A 23,102-nucleotide genomic window follows, 5' to 3' on the forward strand; every position below is an offset into this window, starting at 1 on the left:
GGAGATCCTCATATTAAAACCGTTTGGTAACTACTGAGTTAGAAATTCATTTTAAGCTTTAGTTTAGCATATGCTGTTTGAAGTGTAACTGGCAATCAAGTTTGTTAACAAATGTGATAAATAAATGCCCTTATCTGAAACTCACCAAAATTGATTCATTGATGCAGCAAACTCATTTTTTGAGCACTTATTCTGTGCTCCGGACTGTTAATATAGGAGTGACGTGTGGTTTGTGCTTGTGGCACTTGTGTTACAGGAGGCCTAGAGACTGCCATGCTAACATCAATTGCAACACCACTGTAGCAGGTGCTGGCATAGAAGAGCTTCCCTGTGATTTTACTATTGTGACGTAAACACTGAAAATATGAACTAGAGCTGCTGCTCTCTCTGTCAATGTATGTAGTCTTTCTCTAGGCATTTTCAAGAATTGTTTTCTGTAAGGAAAAAAAGAGAATTTGGCAAATAAACTTCAGTTTTTATATATTTTCCAATCATTTTCTATCTGCGGCTCACATATTTTTTTCTCTAAAATAAAGTAAGGATTTATCTTTCTATTCTTACCTCTCTAGCAAGTCCTGTGCACCTTTATTTATCTTTATGTGCCCTTTGAACATAGCAGAGGTTTATCCTTGCAAATGTCTGTCTATGGTAATTTCAGACTAATATCTGACAATTTAGCCACTGACACTTCACTCTCCAAACCTGTGCCTCACTAAATGCTACTTAGTGTCTTTTCTCTGATCAAGACATGCCTATCTGGCTTTCTTTTCTGGAAAGAAGAAATGGAGACTATCTAGGCACAAGTATTTCACTCTGGTCAATGAAGCTTTGAAATGCATACATGGAATGTAATAAAAATATTAAGTACTACCATTTATTAAATCCTTACCATTGTAAGTACTTTACCTACTATGTTCTTTATGTGTATTGTCATATTTAGTTTTTGTAACAAGCATTATCTCCAGTTTACTTATGAGAGGCATGAAGCATGGGAGAAGGTAAGTCACAAAATCATACAACTTACAACTAATAAGCTCGATTTAAGTCCAGATCTGTCTATTGTCCACACTGTCAACCATTATACTGTACTGCCTCCACAGGTAAAGGGTGTTTTGAAATATGGATAGTATTGCTATCCATACACCATGTGTAAAAAAGCACCAAATATATGCCTCTCACCCTTCCTCCTACCCCACCCCCACAAAAAAAAAAAAAAAAAAAAAAGAAGCAACATTTTTTGAGCTTGAAAAGAAACCTCCTGCCTGGATGCCATGAATAAAAATAAAGTTTATTTCAGGAGGAAGATTTTGAATATATTTGAAATATTTCAGTTTTGTACCTGCCTTCCATGTAACTTTGCTGCCTTAGGATCTTTATGGATACTAAGTCTCATCTATTTTTACCAATTTCTGCTAAATTATGCTGGAGGAGCATGCTAATGCTAACAAAGGAGCCAGCTTGACAGATAGAGCCCCAAGGAAGAAAAAAAATTATCTGTATTAGAGTAGTATTAGTCTAATCCCACATCCCAAAATGCCATACTTGGATTAACCAATCTCCATTAGATAAGCAGGAAATAAATTAGCAATGGAAGACTTGGCCTAACCTCTCTGCTGGAAGCATATTATTAAGAGACCATGCCCAATAGTATTAGGGAGATATGTGTTTGACTATGATCTTGAAATCCAATGGGAAATAGAGTGCCAGCTGGCAAAGTTTCTTTATATTAGTTCAGCCTCTCTTTTTTATATAATGCAGTGTGGGTAAAACTATACATATTTCATAAAGTCAGTCATCTAGTATAGACTGTATCTATCACTACGTTACAAAATTTCCTGCAAAATCTTGCTCTAATATAATCCATCTCATCTTACTGATTCACAATGTTTTTCTGAAAAATAATGACTGTAACTTTTTGTGCCCCATCCAACCAAACCATACTTCCATAAAATTCCTTTCCCCTTTCCTTGTTTGTACACACTTTTTTGATTGTTTGATAACATCTGAACATGGGAGTGTAAATTTCAACATTGTTGATGTTTCCTAATGGTTATAAGTTCCAGCTGTTTGTTCTTTTCTCTCCAATGGAGATCTAACATTACAAAGGAAAAGAGGAAAAAAGAAAATATAACTAGATCCCTACTCTCTCATTAGAGAGCAGATAAATTGGATGGTAAAAATTCTGTTAGCAATTATATTTTTTAGAAATCAGAAATTCTCAGCAAGAGATATTTAAACATCCCCAGTTGCCTCTATCTCTTTGGGGTAGGGATGAGATTGGTGAATAGAACCTGGTTATGTAGAAGATTCAGATAACACACAAAACTCCATGTCCCAGTGAGGAAAAAAAAGCATTGTACATATGTAGAATTTCATGAGAGGCATTCAAGAACATTTATAAAGTAAAACACCAATTACCTCATATATGAGGCCCTCTACAGCTAACAGTTCCTATTCTTATTGTTCTCTAAATAAATCCTATGCCAGCTTAACTTTTCGGTAAGAAAAGAAGATTCTACAATCTTCCGTTCCCTGTTTAATTACTTAAGCATTGTTGTCTTGTTTTAATTTAGCAGCAGGGAAGAAATGCCAACGAAAGGCATATGTGAATCAAGAGGTAGGCGGATGCTACCATATAAGACCCTTATATAATCACCAAGCCAAAGTTTAATACTAAGAAGGGTTGTGCCAAATAAATGCATGAAAAGATAATAAACAAGGAATCTATACCATTTATTAAATAAACCTTAAACAACCAAATAATAGTTGAACATCTGCTATGCTAATATCATTGTCTGGCTTTTTTTTTTTTTTCCTTTTTCTCCCAGAATGAAAGTAACTCATTGTTTTTCTGAATATGAAAGTATTAACATGCTCATTGTAGAATTTACTGATATTTGAAGGTAGCAAGAAAAAAGATACCATCCATGATCCTAACACCTTTCATGGAAAACTATAAAACATTTTCATTTCTTTCTAGACTTTTACTGCATACATCAATATATAGATGTCTGTTTTCTATTTTAAAAATGGAATTACAATATGTAGTTGCCTGTTTTTTAGAAAATGCAAGTTTAAGTGGCTCTATACTTTCTCCTATTGAATATAAAGGATGCCATAGATTTTTTGTTAATGATTTATCATTTATATATATGTATTATTATTTATTATAGATTCTGACTAATTGACAAACCTCTTATCCACTCTTCTATTTGAAAATATACAGTCAGTTGTTATTTATAGTCACTATAAATAGTGATGCTATAGAACACTAGAACTCATTCTTCTTATTTAGCTGTAATTTTGCATCCGTTAAACAAACTTTCTCTATCCCCCTCCTCCTGTATCCTTCCGAACCTCTAATAACCACTATTCTATCTTTACTTCTGTGAGATCAACTCTTTTGGCTTCTACATCTGGGTGAGAACATATGGTATCTGTCTTTCTGTGACTGGCTTATTTTATTTAATGTGATGTCCTCCAAGCTTATATATGTTGACACAAATTACAGGGTTTTATTCTGTGTTGTATGGTTGAATATTATTCTGTCATGTATATATACCACATTTTCTTTATCCATTTGTCTGCCATTGGGCAGTTAGGTTGATTCCATATCTTGGCTATTGTGTATAGTGCTGCCACAAACATTGGAGTGCAGATATCTCATCAATATACTGATTTCCTTTGTTTGGATATATACTCAGTAGTTGGATTGCCAGATCATATGGTATTTCTAGTTGAATTTTTTTTCAGGAACCTTCATGCTATTTTCCATAATGGCTACACTAACTTACATTCCCACCAACCAGCATGTAAGAGTACTCCTTTCTCTATGTTCTTAGCATTCTTGCTAGCATTTGTACTTTTTGTCTCTTTCTCTCTTTTTTTTTTTTTTTTTTTGAGATGAGTCTTGCTCTGTCACCCAGGCTAGAGTGCAGTGGCATGATCTCAGCTCACTGCAACATCCACCTCCCAGGTTCAAGCAATTCTCATGCTTCAGCTTCCTGAGTAGCTGGCACTGCAGGTGTGTGCCACCATGCCCAGCTAATTTTATGTTTTTGTAGAGATGGGTATTCACCATGTTGGCCAGGCTGGTTTTGAACTCCTGGCCTCAAGTGATCCACCCGCTTCGGCCTCCCAAAGTGCTGGGATTACAGGTGTGAGCCACTGCCCCGGTCAGTTATTTTTTTTCTCTTTGATAATGGCCATTCTATCTGGGGTGAGATGATATCTCATTGTGATTTCGATTTGCATCTCCTTTAGGATTAGTGATGTTGAGCATTTTTTTCATATACTGGTTGGCCATTTGTAAGTCTTTATTTACTTACTTATTTTGAGAGAGATGGTTATTCAACTCATTTGCTATTATCAAATGAGATTATTTGGGGATCTGTCAGAATTTTGCTATTGAGTTGTTCGAGATCCTTGCATATTCTGGTTAGTAATCCTTTGTCAGATGAATACTTTGTAAATATTTTCTCCCATTCTGCTGGTTGTCTCTTCACTCAGTGGATTGTTTTCTTTGCTGTGCAGTAGCATTTCAATTTGATATAACCCCGTTTGTCTATTCTTGCTGTGTTTTTGAGGTCTTCTCCATAAAATCTTTATCCAGGCCAATGTCCTGAAGTGGTTTCCCTTATGTTTTCCTCTAGTAGTTTTATAGGTTCAGTGTTTACATTTAAATATTTAATCCATTTTGAGTTAGCTTTTGTATACAGTGGAAGATGGGAGTCTAGTGTCATTCTTCTGCATACAAATATCCACTTTCCCAGAACTATTTATTGAAGAGACTGACTTTTGTCTAATAAATGTTCTTAGCAACTTTGTCAAAAATCAGTTAGCTGTAAATATGTGAATTTATTTCTAGGTTCTCTAGCCTGTTCTATTCTTCTGTTGTCTGTTTTTATGCTAGTACCATGTTATTTAGCTTTGCAGTATATTTTGAAGTCAGATAGTGTGATGACTGGCAATCCTTTCTGCTCAGGATTGCTTTGGTTATTCACAGTTCTTGTGGTTCCATATTAATTTTAGGGTTTTGTTTCTATGCAAAGTCATTGCGTTCCACTGAATCTATAGATCACCTTTGTCTGTATGGTCATTTTTAAAATGTTAATTCTAATCCATGAGCATGGGACGTCTTTCCATTTTTGTGTCCTCTACAATTTCTTTCACCAATAGTTTTAGTTCTCCTTGTAGAGATCTTTTACCTCTTTGGTTAAGTGTATTCCCAGGTAATTATTTTGTAGATATTGGATATGAGATTGCTTTCTTGATTTCTTTTTTACTAGTTCATTGTTGGTGTATACAAATGCTATTGATTTTTTCATGTTACTTTTGTATCTTGCAACTTTACTAAATTTGGTTATTGGCTGTTTTTGTTAGAGCTTTTAGGGTTTTCTGTGTATATGACCATCTTCCCACAAACAGGGAAAGTTTTACTTAGTCTTTTCCTCTTTGGTTGCACTTGTTTCCTTTCTTTTGCCAGGTTCCTGTGGCTAGGACTTTCAGTACTATATTGAGCAAGAGTGGTGAGAGTGGGCATCCTTGTCACGTTCAAATTCTTAGAGAAAAAGCTTTCAGCTTTTCTCAGTTCAGATGTTAACTGTGGGTTTATCATATACGGTCTTTATTGTGTTAAGGTACATTCCTTCTATAACTAGTCTGTTGAGGGGTTTTATAATGAAGGGATACTGAATTTAATCAAATGCTTTCTCTGCATCTATTGAGGACATCATACAGTTTTTATCCTTGATCCTGTTTATGTGACTTATCACATGTATTGATTTGTGTATGTTGAACCATCCTTGCATCCCTGGGATAAATCCCACATGATCATGTTGCATAGTTTTTTCATGTGCTGCTGAATTTGAGTTGCAATATTTTGTTGAGAATTTTTGCATCTATGTCTATCAGGGATATTGGCCTCTAGTGTTCTTCAATTGTTGTGTTCTTGTCTGATTTTGATATCACGGTAATGTTAGCCTCATAGATTGATTTTGGAAGAATTCTTTCCTCTTCAGTTTTCTGAAAAGGTTTGAGAACAATTGGTATTCATTCTCCTTTAAATCTTTGGTATAATTCAGCAGTGAAGCCATCAGTTCCTGCACTTTTCTTTGATGGGTTCTTGTTTTTATTACTGATTCAATCCTGTTATTTGTGATTAATTTGGTCATGTTTTCTATTTCTTCTTGGTTCAGTCTTGGTAGGTTGTATGTGTCCAGGAATTTACCCATTTCCACTAGGTTTCCCAACATGTTGGCACAGAGATATTCATAATGGTTTCCAATGATTCTTTGTATTTCTGTGATATTAGTTATAATGTCTCCTTTTTTGTTTCTGATTTTATTTATTTGGGTCTTTTCTTTTTTAGATAATTATTATTATTTCAATTCTTTTAAATTTATTGAGACATTCACAGCCTAACATGTGGTCTATGCTGAAGAATGTTTTATGTGCTGATAAAAAGAATGTGTATTCTGCAGATGTTGGATAAAAAGTTCTGTAAATATCTGGTAGGTACATTTGGCCTAAAATGCAGTTTAAATCCAAGGTTTATTGGTTGATATTTTGTTTAGATAATCTGTCCATTGATGACAGTTGGATGTTGAAGTCCCCAACTATTATTGTACTGGAATCTGTCTCTCCCTTTAGGCTAATAACATTTGCTTTATATATCTGGGTGCTTGGCTTGGGGGTGCATATATTTTTGTAATTGTTATATCCTCTTGCTGAATGGATCCCTTTATATAATGACCTTGTCTCTTTTTACAGTTTTTTACTTAAAATCTGTTTCACTTGATATAAGTATAGCTACTTCTGCTTACTTTTGGTTTCCGTTTACATGGAATACCTTTTTCCATCCCTTCATTTTCAATCTATTTGTGTCTTTACAGGGTGACATAAGTTTTTTTGCGTATAGCTGAGTCATGACTTTTTTATACATTCAGTCACTTTATAACTTTTAAGTAAGGAATTTAATTTGTTTACATTTAAGACTATTGTTGATAGGTGAGGACTTACTCCTGTCATTTTTTTGTTTCCTGGTTGTTTTTATATCTTTCATTTCTTTTTTTTTCTCCCATTTCTATCATTGCAGTTTGGTGGTTTCCTGTAGTGAAAGTGTGTGATTCTTTTCTTTTTTTCTTCTACCGATCTGCTCTACCAGTCAATTTTATACTTTTGCATGTTTTTGTGGTGTGATTATCATCTTTGTCCTTCCATATGTAGGACTGCCTTAAGCATTACTTGCAAGGCTGGTCTGGTGGTGATGAATTCCCTCAGTTTTTGCTTGTCTGGGAAAGACTTTATTTCTCTCTCATTTCTGAAGGGTAGTTTTACCTGAGTATACTTCCTGGTTAGCAGTTGGTTTTTCCTTCTTTTTCTTCTTCTTTCAGCACCTTGAATATATCACCCAATTCTCTCCTGGTCTATAAGACTTCTGAGAAATCTGCTGATAGTCTAATGGAGATTTTCTTACACATGACTTGACACTTTTTTCTCACTGTTTTAAAAAATTCTCTCTTTGTCTTTTACTTTTGACAATTTGACTAAATATGCCTTATACAGAATCTTTGGGATTGAATCTACTTGAGGAACTTTGAGCTTCCTGAATCTGGATGTCCATATCTGTATTAGTCTGTTTTCAACTACTATCAAGAACTGTCTGAGACTGACTGATTTATGGACAAAAAGAGGTTTAGTTGACTCACAGTTCCTGAAGCTTAGCAGGAAGCATGACTGGGAGGCCTCAGGAAGCTTACGATCATGATGGAAGGTGAAGGGGAAGCAAGCACATCTTACCATGGCATAGCAAAAGAGAGAGAGTGATGGAGGAAGTGACACACACTTTTAAACTATCAGGTCTCATGAAAATTTACTCTCTCACGATCATGAGGACAACAAGGGGGAAATCCACCCCCATGATCCAATCACCTCCTACAAGACTCCTCCTCCAATTCAACATGAGATTTAGGTGGGGACACAAATCCAAACCATATCAATATCTCTCTTGAGATTTGGGGATTTTTCAGCTATAATTTTATTAAATAGGTTTTCTATGCCTTTTTCCATCTCTTTTCCTTCTAGAACTCCCTAATACTAATAAACAGTTGTTCACTTAGTGGTATCGCATACGTCTTGTGGGCTTTCTTCACTACTTTTCTTTCTACTTTTTTTTTCTGATTGAGTAATTTCACATGACCCATCTTCAAGTTCAAAGATTCATTCTTCTTCTTAATTAAGTTTGCTGCTGAAGATCTCTACTATATTTTTTATCTCATTTATTAAATTCTTCAACTGCACAATTTCTGTTTGGTTCTTTTGATATCTATCTCTTTGCTACATTTCTTGTTCATATTATGAAGTGTTCTCTTGATTTTGATAAATTGTCTATCTGTATTTTCTTATATATTGTTGAGTTGCCTTAAGATTATTATCTTTAATTCCCTTTCCAGCAATTCATAGTTTCCTTTTCATTGGATCTATAACTAGACAGTGTCGTGTGGTTTTAGTGGTATTATATTTCCTTGCTTTTTCATGTTTCCTGTATCCCTGTTTTGATGTTGATGTCTGTGCATCTGGTGGAGTAATAACTTCTTCCAAACTTTCTACAGCAACTTTTGTAGAAAATGACATTCACTTGCAGTTAGGTTTTAGGTTGCTGGTTGGGAAAGGTGTCGTGTTTTTCCAGGTAGACAGAATGGTGTTCTTAAGCTATATTCAACATTAACAATAACTGTGTGTGCCTCAATGGTCTAGGCTATAGAAGTCTGTGGCAGTGGTGCTGGTAGCATAGGTGATTAAGTTCCTCAGTGGTAAGGGCTTTGGGGGTTCCTTCTGTTCCCATTTCCTCCCAGTGGAAAGTCTTATCTTAGGGTATGCCACTTGTCTAGTCTGACATGACCTAGAAGCAGCTGCAGCAGCACTGGGTTCCAGATGCAGGCACCAGGAACATCTCTGGGGACCATGTCAAGACTCAGAGTCTGTGAACCTACGGTAGCACCTGGACTTTGGGATTCAAGTTTGCTCTCTGTGGCAGAGATGAATGTAGGTTGCCCATAGAGCCAGGATCTCTGACTCTAAGGCACTGCCTAGAAGCTCACGCCCTAGGAGCTGGATTGTAACTGTGATTTTACCCCTGGGAGACTGGGAAAAGTACTGGCCTAACTCTAGGGAAGAAAGTATGCTCTGGAGGTTTGGGCCTGGGGAGCAGGGTATGGCTGTAGTTGAGGAACCTGAGCCAATAAGTCTCAGTGGCAATGTGGGTCACAGGGGATGAGGTGCTACATAGTGGTGACTCTAGACCCTGAAATAGTGAAGCTCAGCTGTATCCTAGACTCTGTTAGTCCAGGTACAGCAGCAGCAAGTACCCCAGAATGGCTGGACACAGCTGTCTTTTGGGTCCTGGGAGATAGGGAGCAGAACAGCAATGATTCCACTCCCTAGAAAGAAGGGTATCTCAGCAGTTCAGACTCTAGGAAGCGGGTCCAGCTCCAAGGAAGTAGAGTCCTAGAGTTATTTTGCCTTTAGGGTGAGATGTCTTAGCTAAGCCAGCGCTCTGTTTCCCAGGGATGCGAGGTACTGTGTCAGCTCAGCCCTAGTGTGCATAGCTGTTCAGTTCAGCCATGGAAGGCAACACTTTCTCAGGGAACAATATGCCTTCTTCAACTCAGGCCCAGGAGTGTGGCTGTTCTAAATAGCTCAGGTCCCATTTCTTTAGGAGGCAGGGTGCTACTTCAGCTTAGGTGCTAGGATTTGTGGCCACTCTGGGCAGCCAAGGCGTAGCTTCCTCGTGTCAGGGCACTGCTTCAGCTTTGGCACCAGGAAGGTGGTGGCCAACGTATGTGCTCTGGGTGGCCAGAGTATTGTTTCTCCAGGAGGCAGTACCACTTCAGCTCAGGCACAGAGGGATGAGACTGTTTTGGGATGCATGGTGCTGCTTCATACCCAGGCAGCTCCCTCAGCTGCCTGGAGTTCACACAGGCAGGGGACCCCAGTGGTGAAGACTGTAGTGGTCCAAGGTGCTGCTTTGGGCAACCGGGATCCTCTTGCTTACCTGTTCCCTGTAGGGAGAAGTTCCTCCGGGTTTCCAATTGATTCTAGCTGTGGGAAGATGTGAGGGAGGCCAGGTACTTCCTTCTGTTCTCTATGTGGCCATGCTGAGTTTCTGTGCTCTCCAGGGTCTCTGTAGCTCCTTTAATGTATGTCGGTACTGTGCTTTAGTTATTGTATTAAAATATAGTTACTTGTTGTTTTGGCTGTCTTTGTTGGGGAAATGAGTGCTAGAAGCTTCTAGTTGACCATCTTGCTCTGTCCTCCTCATTTTGCATGTTTATGAGAGTGCCTGATTTCCAGGAAATTTTTTTCAGCCAGTCAACCTCAGGACATGCCTTAGTTGTCCCTGAAGTCACTAAGCAGCATCATTTCCAGATGCCTGTTCAAATTCACTGAGCATTAGGGGGTTACCTGTTAAGAGGTATAAAACCCACATAAGTGTGTCCGATTTTTAACTTTTAACTTCAAAATAAAATAAGCCCAAATATATATATTCTGTTTATATACCTAAAAACTTCCTCTCCTTTAAGTTACTAACTTGTTCAGTCATAGAGAAGAAAAGAATGAGAATATTTCTCTCTAAAGGATAAAAATTAGTAATTGTTTGCTTGTTCGTTTGTTTGGCAATTCCAAGAGATGTAAACTAAATGGACATAAATTGGTAAGGAAAGATTCAGCAGCTGGCATACTTTCTTTTAAAATGGGTAGCCAAATTAGTCTCTCTTCCTGCTTTCTCAAATACCACTGAAATCTAGCCTCTTGACTCAATGAGAAGATCACTATCTCCCTATACTGTGGGGTCCTGATAGGATCCTTGCTGTTTTTCTTAGCCTAGTGCTCTTACGCACAAACAGACAGCACCATGGCTGGGAAATTGAGGTCAGGAGGGAATATGCCACTCTGCCTGCCAGGCTCCCTAGTATGTTATTTCACCTGCTGGGTACAGAAACTTCCCTCCAGAGTTCAACAGAGAAAGTACTTCCGTGATTAATCACATACAAGCTCCTGCACCCAGGGGTCACTGGGTGATGATTCTTTGATATATACCAAGAGAATCCACCATATAAAGGTGATATTACTGCTGCCATCAACCCTCTCGGTATACATTATTCTAGCCTATAGGTTCTAACCATAGCCAGCTGGTTTTAATAAGATTTCAGAAAGAGAATCAACTCAAAACTGCTACAACTACTGTGAAAAACAAAACAAAACAAAACAAAAATTCGCCCTGAACTTCCTACCCTCCTCTGAAACAAAATAACTCAGGTTTCTCTTAAGTCGACCTTGTTTTTCCTATTGTCTTCCATTTTCTTAGTATTATCTTGTGTCTATATTTTCTATCTGAAACAACCCTGAAACAGCACTGTCCACGGAGCATTCTTGTTCTCACAGCCTCCAACATGCCATGCATGTGTACCAGTCTTTATCCAAACTCCCACCATCACCCCCAAACAGCCCGTCAGAGGCCAGAGAGTTTTGTTGATTAATAAGGCAAACATTGACTGTGCAGCTGTCTCATTTTATGCTGCACACCATTCTAGGTGCCAGAGATAAAAGAATAAGCAAACCACAAATAATTATTACATTCACGTAGCTTTCGGTATAGTGGAGAAGACACGCATTTTGCAAACCACTTTTTATTAAAATATGTAATAAAAACTGTGACAAGCATAGAATGGAAAGGTTCACTCAGTTGAGAGAAAGCCTAACCAACAGGTCTTTATTTACTCAGACAGATCTTGGAAGATGTCCTTGATGAGAACCTTGGTAACAACAATTAATCCCAGTATAGTAACAATTAAAAAAAAAGGAGGGGAGCTATTGGAATGTACATAACACTTTTCCTTGTTTTTTTGTGTGTTTGTTTGTTTTGTTGTTGTTGTTGTTGTTGTTTTTGATACAGAGTCTCCCTCTGTTGCCCAGACTGGAATGCAGTGGCATGATCTCAGCTCGCTGCAACTTCCACCTATCGGGTTCAAGTGATTCTCATACCTCAACCTCCAGAGTAGCTGGGATTACAGGCGTGCACCACCACTCCCAGACAATTTTTGTATTTTTAGTAGAGATGGGGTTTCACAATGTTGGCCAGGTTGGTCTCGAACTCCTGACCTCAGGTGATCCGCCCACTTCGACTTCCCAAAGTGCTGGGATTACAAGCATGAGTCACTGTGCCTGGCCATAACACTTTTTCTTTAATGATGATACCTCTAGGTTGGCATATCAAAAGTAGTGTTATTATCAAATAACTCAATAAGTGGGTACTCTTAGGAAAATGAGTTTAAAATTTAGAGATGCCAAAATGCACATTTACATACATTCTGCAGTGTATATGTTTCTATATTTGTACAGTTATCTACCACTCTTTCTAGGATGACAGAGAGCGATAGTAGTCAGTAAAGCCAATGTCTTTGATTTTCTTTTTTTTTTTTTTTTTTTTTTTTGAGACAGAGTCTCACTCTGTTGTCCAGGCTGGAGTGCAGTGGCATGATCTTGGCTCACTGCAGACTCTACCTCCCAGGTTCAAGTGATTCTTCTGCCTCAGCCTCCTGAGTAGGTGGGACTGCAGGCGCGTACCACCACACCCAGTTAATTTTTGTATTTTTAGTAGAGACAGGGTTTCACCATGTTGGCCAGGTTTGTCTCGAACTCTTGACCTCATGATCCACCCACCTCTGCCTCTCAAAGTGCTGGGATTACAGGCTTGAGCCACCTCACCCGGGCGTCTTTGATTTTTATCAGAAGATCTGATTACAGTTTCTTACTTGTAGTTAAATATAAGTTCACTCTACAGCATGGTGAAGCTGTGACACCAGAATCAGATATACAAAATACCAACCCCCTTGCCACCATCTACTAGCTGTTGATCTTAGGCAAGGTAATCAACCTTGAAGCCCCAGTTATCTTTACTTTAAAAGGAAAATAATGTTTGTATCTTGGAAAGTTCCTGTGAAAATTAAATAAGAATATTTCATAATAAACCCTTGTAGTGTTTACTACGTCCCAGATACTGTTCCAAGAACTTCCCAATATTTAATCAATTTATCTTCATAATAAACCTACGAAGAAGGTTTTTTAATGAGTTTTGAATCACATTTTATATATGAGGACATGGAGGCATAAGGAAGCTACTGGGCTAAGGCAAACAATTAGTAAGAGGCAAAGCTCAGATTCAAACCCAGAACTTAAGCTCTCAGTCACTTCACTCAGAAACTTTGAATAAGTATAAAGCAATGAAAAAAGTGTTTAATAGGTTGTAAGCATTTTAAAATGTGAATTACTTTCAATATAGCTAACTTTTTAATCCATATTCTGGTGAATAGTCGTTTCAAATTTCCTCAGACTAATACATTTCTCCAGGTGGAGATTTAGATCTCCTCTTCCTTTTCCTTAATTTCTTCCTCTTCCTCTTCCATCAAACTTATCATTGTTTTCTCTCATGTGCATTCTTATTAATTCCACCTAAAAGATATGTGGCATCTCCTTATCTTTAATTTAATTACAATAAAAGAGTAGACAAATCAAGATGACTTAATATTTATAGATTTGTATAATATCTGAATTGAATATAAATATGGCTTTTAGCAAAAATTCTAAAAGCTATGTTGACATTCTAGAATAATTTTTCAGGTATTCCTCAAGAGTGTTGAGGTTCTAATACATAAATTCGTCTTTCATTGTCTTCTCCACTTGGAAGTTACTATGTTGGCTTATGGAACAGAGTACATATACTACCCTGAATTTTATGGTGGTGCTGTAATATATGCAAGTGTAGCATGAGGAATGCCCACTCTGAGGAGCAGCGTGCTTGCTTTCACTTTCTCGGGGAAAGTCAATTTCACTGAGATACTATCCCTTATCCAACATCACACACAAAAAATGGGAAGAATGAAGTCTTTTTTGTCATTGGCAATGATTCTGTATTAATTTAGAATTGGATGTACTGCCACGTATTCAGAGAACTGAATACCCCAAATGTGATATTGGAAAGTACTATTTCAGGCCAGGTGTGGTGGCTCATGCCTGTAATCCCAATACTTTGGGAGACAAAGGTGGGAGGGTTACATGAGCCCAGGAGTTCAAGACCAGATCCAGTCTCTATGAATAATTAAAAAATTAGCCATGGAGGTGTTGCCCACCTGCAGTCTCAGCTACTCAGGATGGGAGGATCACCTGAGCCCGGGAGGTGGAGGCTGCAGTGAGCTGTGATTGTACCACCACACTCCAGCCTGCATGACAAAAAAAAAAAAAGGAATAAAAAGAAAAATACTATTTCATATATTGAACAAAACATACCTCACATTTTCAAAATAATAATAGGGATTATTTTCATAAGGCCTTTTATTTTCCAACAAGTTTAAAATCAGTTGAACAGTCTCCACACCTCCCCCAAAAAAGTCATTATGAAATCATAATTATGACATGTAAAGGAATTGTTTTTATATATAATGCCTATATATTCTTTAAAAGGAATATTTCATTTCCTTTTAAAATCCAATAAAGTGTTATCTCCTCATAAAAAATTATATAATTTTAGTCTTCTTGAAAAAGATTATAATTAATCTGAGGTTTCAGGCACATACTTAATCTATTAGTAGAAAAATTTCCCATCTTTACTGTAATTATCTTGAAAAACTTTGAGAAGAGGCTTTGAAAAATCTTAAACCATACATTAAAGTATTTTGAATATTGCTCTCTTTACTGAGATCAGACCAAGAGGAAGTACACTCTTAGCTGCAATATGAAAGATTCAGGCTAAAGAGAAAAATGGCCTCTGGTAAAGTTTTTACATCATGGAATTTTTTTTTTATCAGTGCAAATCACAGATCCTCTGTGTTAAGGGCTTCACAATAGAATTTTCACCTTTCAAATACAATTTAGGTTTAACACTGCTTTGAGACAAGGCGTGAACTGAGTGACATCTTAGCTTCGTTTGATCCTTCACCTTGAAGGACAGACTACACGGGACCATAATAGCACCAATCTTGAGTGAAGAAGTGAAACCAATTTTGCTAAAACATCTGAAATACACTCTTCCTAAATAGTAACATCTGGTGGTACAGAACGTCCCAAGGAGTCTTTGTTCCCAGGAGATTTCTCAACTCAGTTTTTTGCCACCCAAGAGGCTTAGGTAATACAGCTAGGGTCAGAGAAATGCAGCCATCCGTCCAGCCTCTGGGTTGTTCTTTAAATACAATTGCTTCCCGAACTTTCTTCACTCTCAAGTTTTGAATACAATGCAGTTTCAACCATTGCTATTGATATTTTTCTGTTAATTAAAAATAACAAATGACATTGTTGTCTGAGAGGAGTTATGCTCTCAGTAGTAGATGTCACCAGAGCCTGGAAGTCACAGACTTTGGGGAAAGCACAACTCTGCCCCCAAATCAGCAACATCTGCCATATGAAAAGGGGACTCTGGAGGTTAAAACCAACTTGAGCTTGTCAGTCTCTAGGCAAATACTGCAGAATCCTCAGGAACAGCTTGTGACGAGGGAGTGTTGAATGGAAATAAGCTCAATCAGCCTTCTGGTTTGGATCATTGAGAATACTGGTGTTTTAAATTTTTTATTTATTTGTTATTGTTCTGTTTCATTTCATTTTGAGTTACATTTGGGTTGAGCTCCTTATTCCTCGTCTGGTGTCTCTGGAAGAAATGTGTATTTCTGTGAGATATATTTCCTCCCGTCTCCAGAAATCTTCACGGAAGAGAAGTTCATTGCTACCATCTGTACTTGGTTTAGAAGAGCTTTGATTAATAAGGACCACCCTATTGTTCATTTGTTTGACATGTGGAAATATTTGTAATCTGTTTCTGGCGAGAGAGATTTCAGCAAGGACCTGGTTTGACTTTCAAACCCACATTGCCAATGAAAACCAGCCTCCTGGATCCAGAGTTCAGTGGGGGAACAAGCAAAGGTGTTTTATTCTGCCTTCACCCCCTCCCTCAAACACCAACACCTGTTAGAAGTGAGGTTAAAAAGATCCTGTTGGAACTCCGAGACAGAGACCCAATTCCATCCTGAAAGAGACTCTGATGTATGGTGTATAATGAAAGCTGGAGACTGCCCACTGTTGCACATCATTATCATTCAGATCATGAAAGAAAATGAAATGGTTCAAGCAGATAACAGCTGTTTTTATTCTGCTTTTCAAAGATTCTCTTAAACAACGATTCTCTTAAACCTGATCTCATGGCTTTTATTTAAGGGTGAACACCCAATTGTAAACACAGGAGAGATGCATTCTCATGATGTCAGTAATAAAAGCATGTATAAAGCAGCATGTGTATTCTGGAAAGCTAACTAATCATTAAAGCCAAGAAACATAGTCTGGCACAAATCTGATTATGTGTCCAAGAGGACTTGATGGTATGCACATAAGAAAATGTAATGAAATAGCGGGAAGGAGAAAAGAAGGGAGAGGGAGGAGCCAGAGGGTTGAAGGGGAGCTGTTTCATGTTTGTGAGATGTTAGCAAAATTAGAAAAAGGTAAAGCTGCCAAGATCATCTGAGAAAGGGGTTAGCACAGCAAGCAGAAATGTAAGCAATTTTTTTGTTTGTTTCACTATCTGTTGTATTACAGGCTCACCTCATTGCATTTTTATCTATTAGTTATAGACAATGAGGTTGTTACACAAGACACACACAGGAAAAAGGACGAGGCCCTGTCTTTCTTTAATCAGGAGTTCAGATCTCATTTGGGACGACGTACATCTATTGTGTTTCTAATTGCTGTGATCATTATCATAAGCATTAGGTCTAGCTTGCTTGAGGAATTCAGGACCACACATTCCTCATCAGAATTCTGTTTAAATAAAATAGGATGCAAAGGAATTTTGATGGAGTCAACTTTATACAAGCTAATCTAATAGATATTTGTTGTAATTTTTCATTTTGTAAAATTACAGCAAAAACATAAGCAGTCTCTCCTAGATGTACTGTAAGATGGAATGCTCATTTAAAAAATTTTTATTCTTATTTCTTCACATAGTAGGTAGCATCCTTTATTAAATGGGTTACTGTATTAATTAAATATAAACCATTCCTTACTGTACTTGCTAAAAACTTTTGTTGTCTGAGGAAAATATTTGTATATATATGCATATAAAGTTTACACCTAATGTTAGCGTACAAACCACATTAATTATAACATTAAACTAAAAGATGAGTTCAACAAGCAGTTTAAAATTGGGAATCTGCTGTTTGTGTGCTTAGACTTGTACTTAAAAAAAAAATAGAAGGCACAAAAATGTCAGCTCCATAGATTTGCTGCTAAAAGACCCTTGTTCACTCGTGCATAAAATACAACTGCCCCCAAGGGTGTGCACGTTTACAAACGCAAATTAATCTTTACCTGCCCAACGCACAAGCTATAATGGATTTCAGAACTGAACAATATAAACTAAACATGAGATAATTTTTGATATCTCTGCTAAAGAAAACCATAATGCATAGTTTGGGATCCTAAATTATAGCTGGATTTTCTGCTCTTAAGTGTTCATTTGCTTACGTGGGAGGGGCCAATGAAATAAAGTAGCAACAATTTGTACCAATGCATGACTTTTTATTTCTTTAGATCAAATAGGAAGTGATGTGTGGACTTAAACTGTTTTCAAATGGCCTTTCCAGTTCTGTTAGAAGCAATGTTCAGGCTAAACTGCCAACATTTTTCTTCAGTGTGAAAAATGCTGACTGTGGGGCTTGTGTTAAAATACAGCACACACACACCTAAGAATCTAATGTCCTATCTATTGTTGGATATGACTCTATTAGCTTTGCGTGTTGTGAATTATCTGGACTACAAACCCCTGTTCTTTTTCTTTCCTTCTCAGTATCTGTGTAGTGATCATTTTCCTGCTCACTGGTGTATCCGCTACTAAAATACAAGTGAAAATAAAAGGAGAATATAAAGGAGACACTTCCTACCTCTGGGAGGAATACAAAAAGCACACACATTTGTACCAGTTAGCAGCCCTAAATATCTGTTGAATAAATAGTTTTAAACAATTGACTGAAATACATATTTTGAATCTGCAAATATTTCCTGAAACACAGAAGCTGTGTAGGTTAGGCAGCTACGATATAGCTCTAAAATTCAGAGGATCCCTTCTATTTTTGGCACAGAAGATAGTCACATGGCTATGAAACATGAATTTGGATGCCAAATGAATAACAAGCTTGGAGGCTGAGCTCCAAGTGACTTCAAACATCTGTGAAGTGAAAATATCCCTGTACCAAGGCGTGCTACTGTGTTGAAAACAATTACTGTTACTGATCATTTTCTTGCTTAAAATAAAGTACAACTCTTCTCATGGGAGCAGGTGTAAGGGTGACTTTGTGAATCTCCATTAATCAAATCACAAATGGACACCCTCCCCTATTCTTGTAAATCCATGCAAACAAAATTACACTTTTTAACATCTCAAAAGAAGAAGTGTGCAATTTGTTAGCAAGAAAGGATAAATTTCACCTTCCCACTTCTCCAGGATTCATAGTAATCCAAAATCAAGAGAGCACAGACACTTTGAAAATCTGCCCCTTTAGCCCCTGCCTTTGGTATATTAATGACTACAAGATGTTGGATGCATATTTGAGCAGTAAGAAGAACCTGCTTCCCAAAGGGAAAAAGAAACTGGGAACAGACCCAGAGAAACAATAACTTAGTGGACAGGTCTAAGAAACTCTGAATATCAGCACGTTCCAAAGCTTAGTAACAAAGCTTAGAATGTCATGTGATCTTTACTTGCAAGTCAGCGCAAACCTTTTCTATCATTATGACATCTAAAGCATGACTTATTTTTCATAAACAGATATTTTTCTTACGTTGGAATTTATCCTACGAAGCTACAATTAGCATTCTGCCATTCTTTTTTGTCATAGTCATACAATGGTTTACTATCTACCTTTAAAAAGTAAAGAGTTAAGAGAGAAGGGAAATTGGTATTAGGTCCTGCATTGAATTTAGGTTCCTCTTTAAAGGATGCAGTGAAACAAAAATGTCCTCCTTTCAAAATGCTTATTTTGGATTTGAAGAGCATTCTCACCCAGGTGCCATTCTTTCCGTCTTTTACTTTTCTTCCAGTTGTCTTACCTTTCCTCCACACATCCGTGATGCAGATTAGCACTGGCCTCCAAGCCTCAGGCATCAAAGGAATTAGGTCAGACCAGAAGAAATCAGGTTGCAGGCAAGAAAAAAATTTTAATAAAATAGAAGCTATGCCAGCCTGGAGCTTCTGTACTCCTTCAGGCAGACTAACAAGCCCTGGTCTTAGGTAATTGATACGTGGGAGAAAAGCAGAGATGTTTGAGAGACCAAAGATTTGTATAGTATTAGCAACGTGATGATATGTTGAATTTATTTGAAGCCAGTCTGTACATAGTGCTCTGATGGGCTTGGTGCTCAGCCTTAAAACAATTGCAATTAAAAATAATTCCAGGAAAAGAGAAAAGATCTAGTGCAATATCTGTTTGCTATAATTTATGAGTTTTTAAAAGTCACTTTGTATTTGTATTCCATCTGAGATTAGTGGTCTTTTAAAGCATATATTAAGTGTACACAGAAAATTAATTTTATGTTAGCATGTTTAATGCTTACTTACTCAAACAGCATATTATCTTCTTTTGAGTTATTTTAAGGACAAAAAATAGAAAGAGATTATACTGGAAAATGTTCATTCTCCAGATGATCATTTTAGTTGCCATTATTACTGGCTCCAAAATGATTGGAGGAGCAATTCAAATTCAACCTATCACATTATCCAAGGGCATTCTATGAATAGCTGCAACCCAGAGCAAGTTCTGGCAAAGATGCAAAGGCAGCGTATTGAAGTCAGCAATAGCATTCAAGAGTATTTTCCAGAGTTGGCGAATGCAGATGAGAATATTTATATGTCATCTCTCAAACTATAGAAAGTATTTTGGGAAAGATATTTTTCACAAGTCTTAGATTAGCCATTATAGCAATTTAAAGGAGGTTTTTGTTTGTTTGTTTGTTTTTGTTTGTTTGTTTTGGATGATGAAACAAACCTTTGGGTGATGCCAGTCACATTTACACATCATCCCATTTAATCCTTGCAGCAGCCCCATGAGGGAGATATTGGTGTCTGCATTTGTGATGAGAAACTGAGGCGCAGGCATTAAGCAACTTGCTAAAGACCTCAAATTTAGAAGGTAGCAAAGACAGAATTTGAACTCAGGAATCTGAGGGAATTTCTAGAGGTTTTTCTTACTACTGGAAACAGTTTTAAAGTTTTAAGAAAGGTGAAGCCTCTTTGGTTTCTGAATGTAGTAAGTCTCAAATTCTGATAGCTCTCACACATCTCTTCAAAAAGGATCATCAGTAAGATCATTTTAACCAAGGGAAAAATATTATCCTACCTAACATGTATTGAGAAATTACTTCTACCAAATATACTTAAATTTTTCATGCATAGATTCACATAATACTCACTATAAGATATACGGTTACCATCCCCAGTTGAAGAAAGGGAAACCGAGGCAGACAAAAGTTGAGTAATTTCCCTTAGGTTATCAGGTAGACAGAGTAAGAGCCAGGATTCGTTAAATGATTTTGTGAATATAAATGAATACCAATAATTAAGGACACATTTTGCATATACCGTGCTTTTTGTCTAGAATTATCTTTCCTCTTCACCATCTTCTCCTACAGTTCAACTTTAATGTCAGCCTTCCCAGATCCACCTCTCTAACTTAGAAGCCTTTCTATCTTCATGGTGTAGTGCTAGCATATCATCTATCACATAGTGTAGTAATGATATCCTTAACTTTCTCTCCACTTGGATGCTAAGCTCGCGGGGGGAAGAGACTCCATCTTCCATGTCATTCTATCACTAGTAATATTACTTGCTATGTAGCAGCCACCTAAAACAGGTTGGATTTACAAGTGGAAGAAAGAAAATAATTGAAAAATACTTGATTGCAATAGATGGATAATTGGGTGAAGGATAGCTAGATTTATTGATGGATGAATACACGGATGGATGGAAATATAAAAGAATAAATGACATACACATAGGAAACATATGAGTCCGTCCAATGTGTGTGCCAGTTTTAAATAGAGAGAGCTTCCTGGGTGCATTTCTAAAAAGAAGAACTTTAAAAAAAAAAAAATTCAGTCGCTTTTCTGCCTTATCTTTAATTACTGTTCTTTTTTCTATTGTTTTCTTTTAATGGCCATTAATAATGACCCAGCAAGCTGGTGATAAATTTGTTCTTGGACGTTTTCCCTACTTTTTTGTTATGTATATATCAAAGTTTTTGGCTTGATTTCACTCCTCTTAAGTAAAGGAGACTTTTATTCCTCTAATTACCTTCGAGATCCTGCATCGAATGCACTGCATTCCTGACTCCCTGGATGTAGCCCTCCACTCCCCTCAGCCATTTGCCTAGCAGGCGCTACTTGAAGTTTTGGCCTCTAGTATCCCTACTAGATTGAGCAATGAAAGCAGCATAAAATCCTAAACCTACTGTCAAGTGTGAATCCTCTACTTCAGAACAGATATATCATCCTGGCCCTAAAAAGAAACAGACCACATAATATTTCCAATATTGTCATAAATTCATCCACTTTGAGTATTTGTTATATTTACTTACTAGACAGAGCAGGGGAAAAAAAATGTTTTTGTCACCAATAACCAAAGTATTGTAAGAAAACGTTAATTTCACTTAAAAAAAAAAGGCATGGAAACTGTAGGCTACCATTATGGATGCCTTATGATATAGCTTATAAATACAATATTATATTAAGAATGTAATTGCTAGAGACATTGCTCCATGAAAGATGTCGGGTTGTTTACAAGAAAAAAAAAATGTCATGTCCTCCTCTGAGAGTTGTTTTGGATGATTACTTATCAGGGTTTAAAAATATACAGGCAAATAAAGATTGGTCTTTCTACTTGAGGTCAGTAGTTCACTGATTTTTGTCAAGAAAAGGAGTTTACTAGATTTCCTTTTGCAATATCAGACAGCTTGTCATTTTTTATGTGATAGACTATGTAATTATTTTTCACGGTGGTATATTATCCATCTCTATATATACACACATACATTTACACTTACATATTTACCATATGGCACTGCATTCACTGTGCAAGTGTACCAAAACCTATTTAAGATGCAAACATTAAAGAGGAAGGGGAAAAGCAGTCCTATTGCCACTATGTCTAGATGTCTGAGAAAGTCTCCTAAAGACCAATTGATCAATATACAAAAATCGTCACAACTGCTAAAGGCTGCCAACATAATCTTTTAAAGCAAATGTAAAAGTAGATACTGAAAAATGTGGGTTACCAAAGTATTCTTTACCTCTGGCTCCCCACTCTGTGCTGTCTCATATTCTTGCAAGTCTCATTGGGATGCTTGGTAAACACACTTCACCTTTCTTTCTTCAGTTTCGGGGTAGAAAGGCTCCCTTTAACTCCTGAAGACAGTAAATCACAGTCTGTGTGGTGGTTCTCAGAAGACACTTAAAGGACTGAACTGGATGCTCTACATAGCACCCTTGCCAAAAGGGTTCGGAAATGACTTCCAGCTTCCCACAGTAATAAAATGGCACTGTTTGGCATCTTCGAGGTAATAAAAGTGAATTTTTTCCATTCTAGTAAATGAGAAGAGAGGCCTGGTTGTTTTAAAAACTGATTTAAATTCGTGTGTTTTCTTCACATTATAGAGCGTGATATGAGCACATTTAGGTGAACTTCAGACCACCTCAGAACATTACTATCCGCCGCTCTCTGGGGCAGAACTGGATGTGCTGGCGGGTGGTAGAAGGGAGGTTGGAAGGATGGCCAGGTGCCCTGGACACTGCAGCCGTGATACGATAGGTGGCGCTCTCCCCTCTGAGTCTGTGTGAAAGATCTCCAAACGTGCTCTTTGGAGGATATTATTTTGCTTGAAGGAAATGTCTTGGACGTTCATCAGTGTTTCTGGCACTGTTTAACAGCTGCTGAGTCTCATAGCAGACTCTGGCTGTATTTTGGTGATGGGAAAAGCTTTAGAAAACAGATTTCCTGTCTTTAAGGAGGAGGCTTA

The 23,102-nt window shown here is 37.3% G+C and overlaps 1 long non-coding RNA gene across 1 annotated transcript in view; it reads left to right on the forward strand.

Annotated features, from left to right (window-relative positions):
- Positions 1–22,676, forward strand: part of LOC112633466 — a 108,492-nt gene extending 85,816 nt beyond the window's left edge. The window contains exon 2 of the long non-coding RNA XR_003121532.1: positions 22,463–22,676. This is a non-coding gene — a long non-coding RNA (uncharacterized LOC112633466). The remainder of the gene's footprint in view (positions 1–22,462) is intronic.
- The last annotated feature ends 426 nt before the right edge of the window (positions 22,677–23,102 follow it).

Source organism: Theropithecus gelada, chromosome 1, assembly GCF_003255815.1.
Source record: "Theropithecus gelada isolate Dixy chromosome 1, Tgel_1.0, whole genome shotgun sequence".
NCBI classification, from domain to species: Eukaryota; Metazoa; Chordata; class Mammalia; order Primates; family Cercopithecidae; genus Theropithecus; species Theropithecus gelada.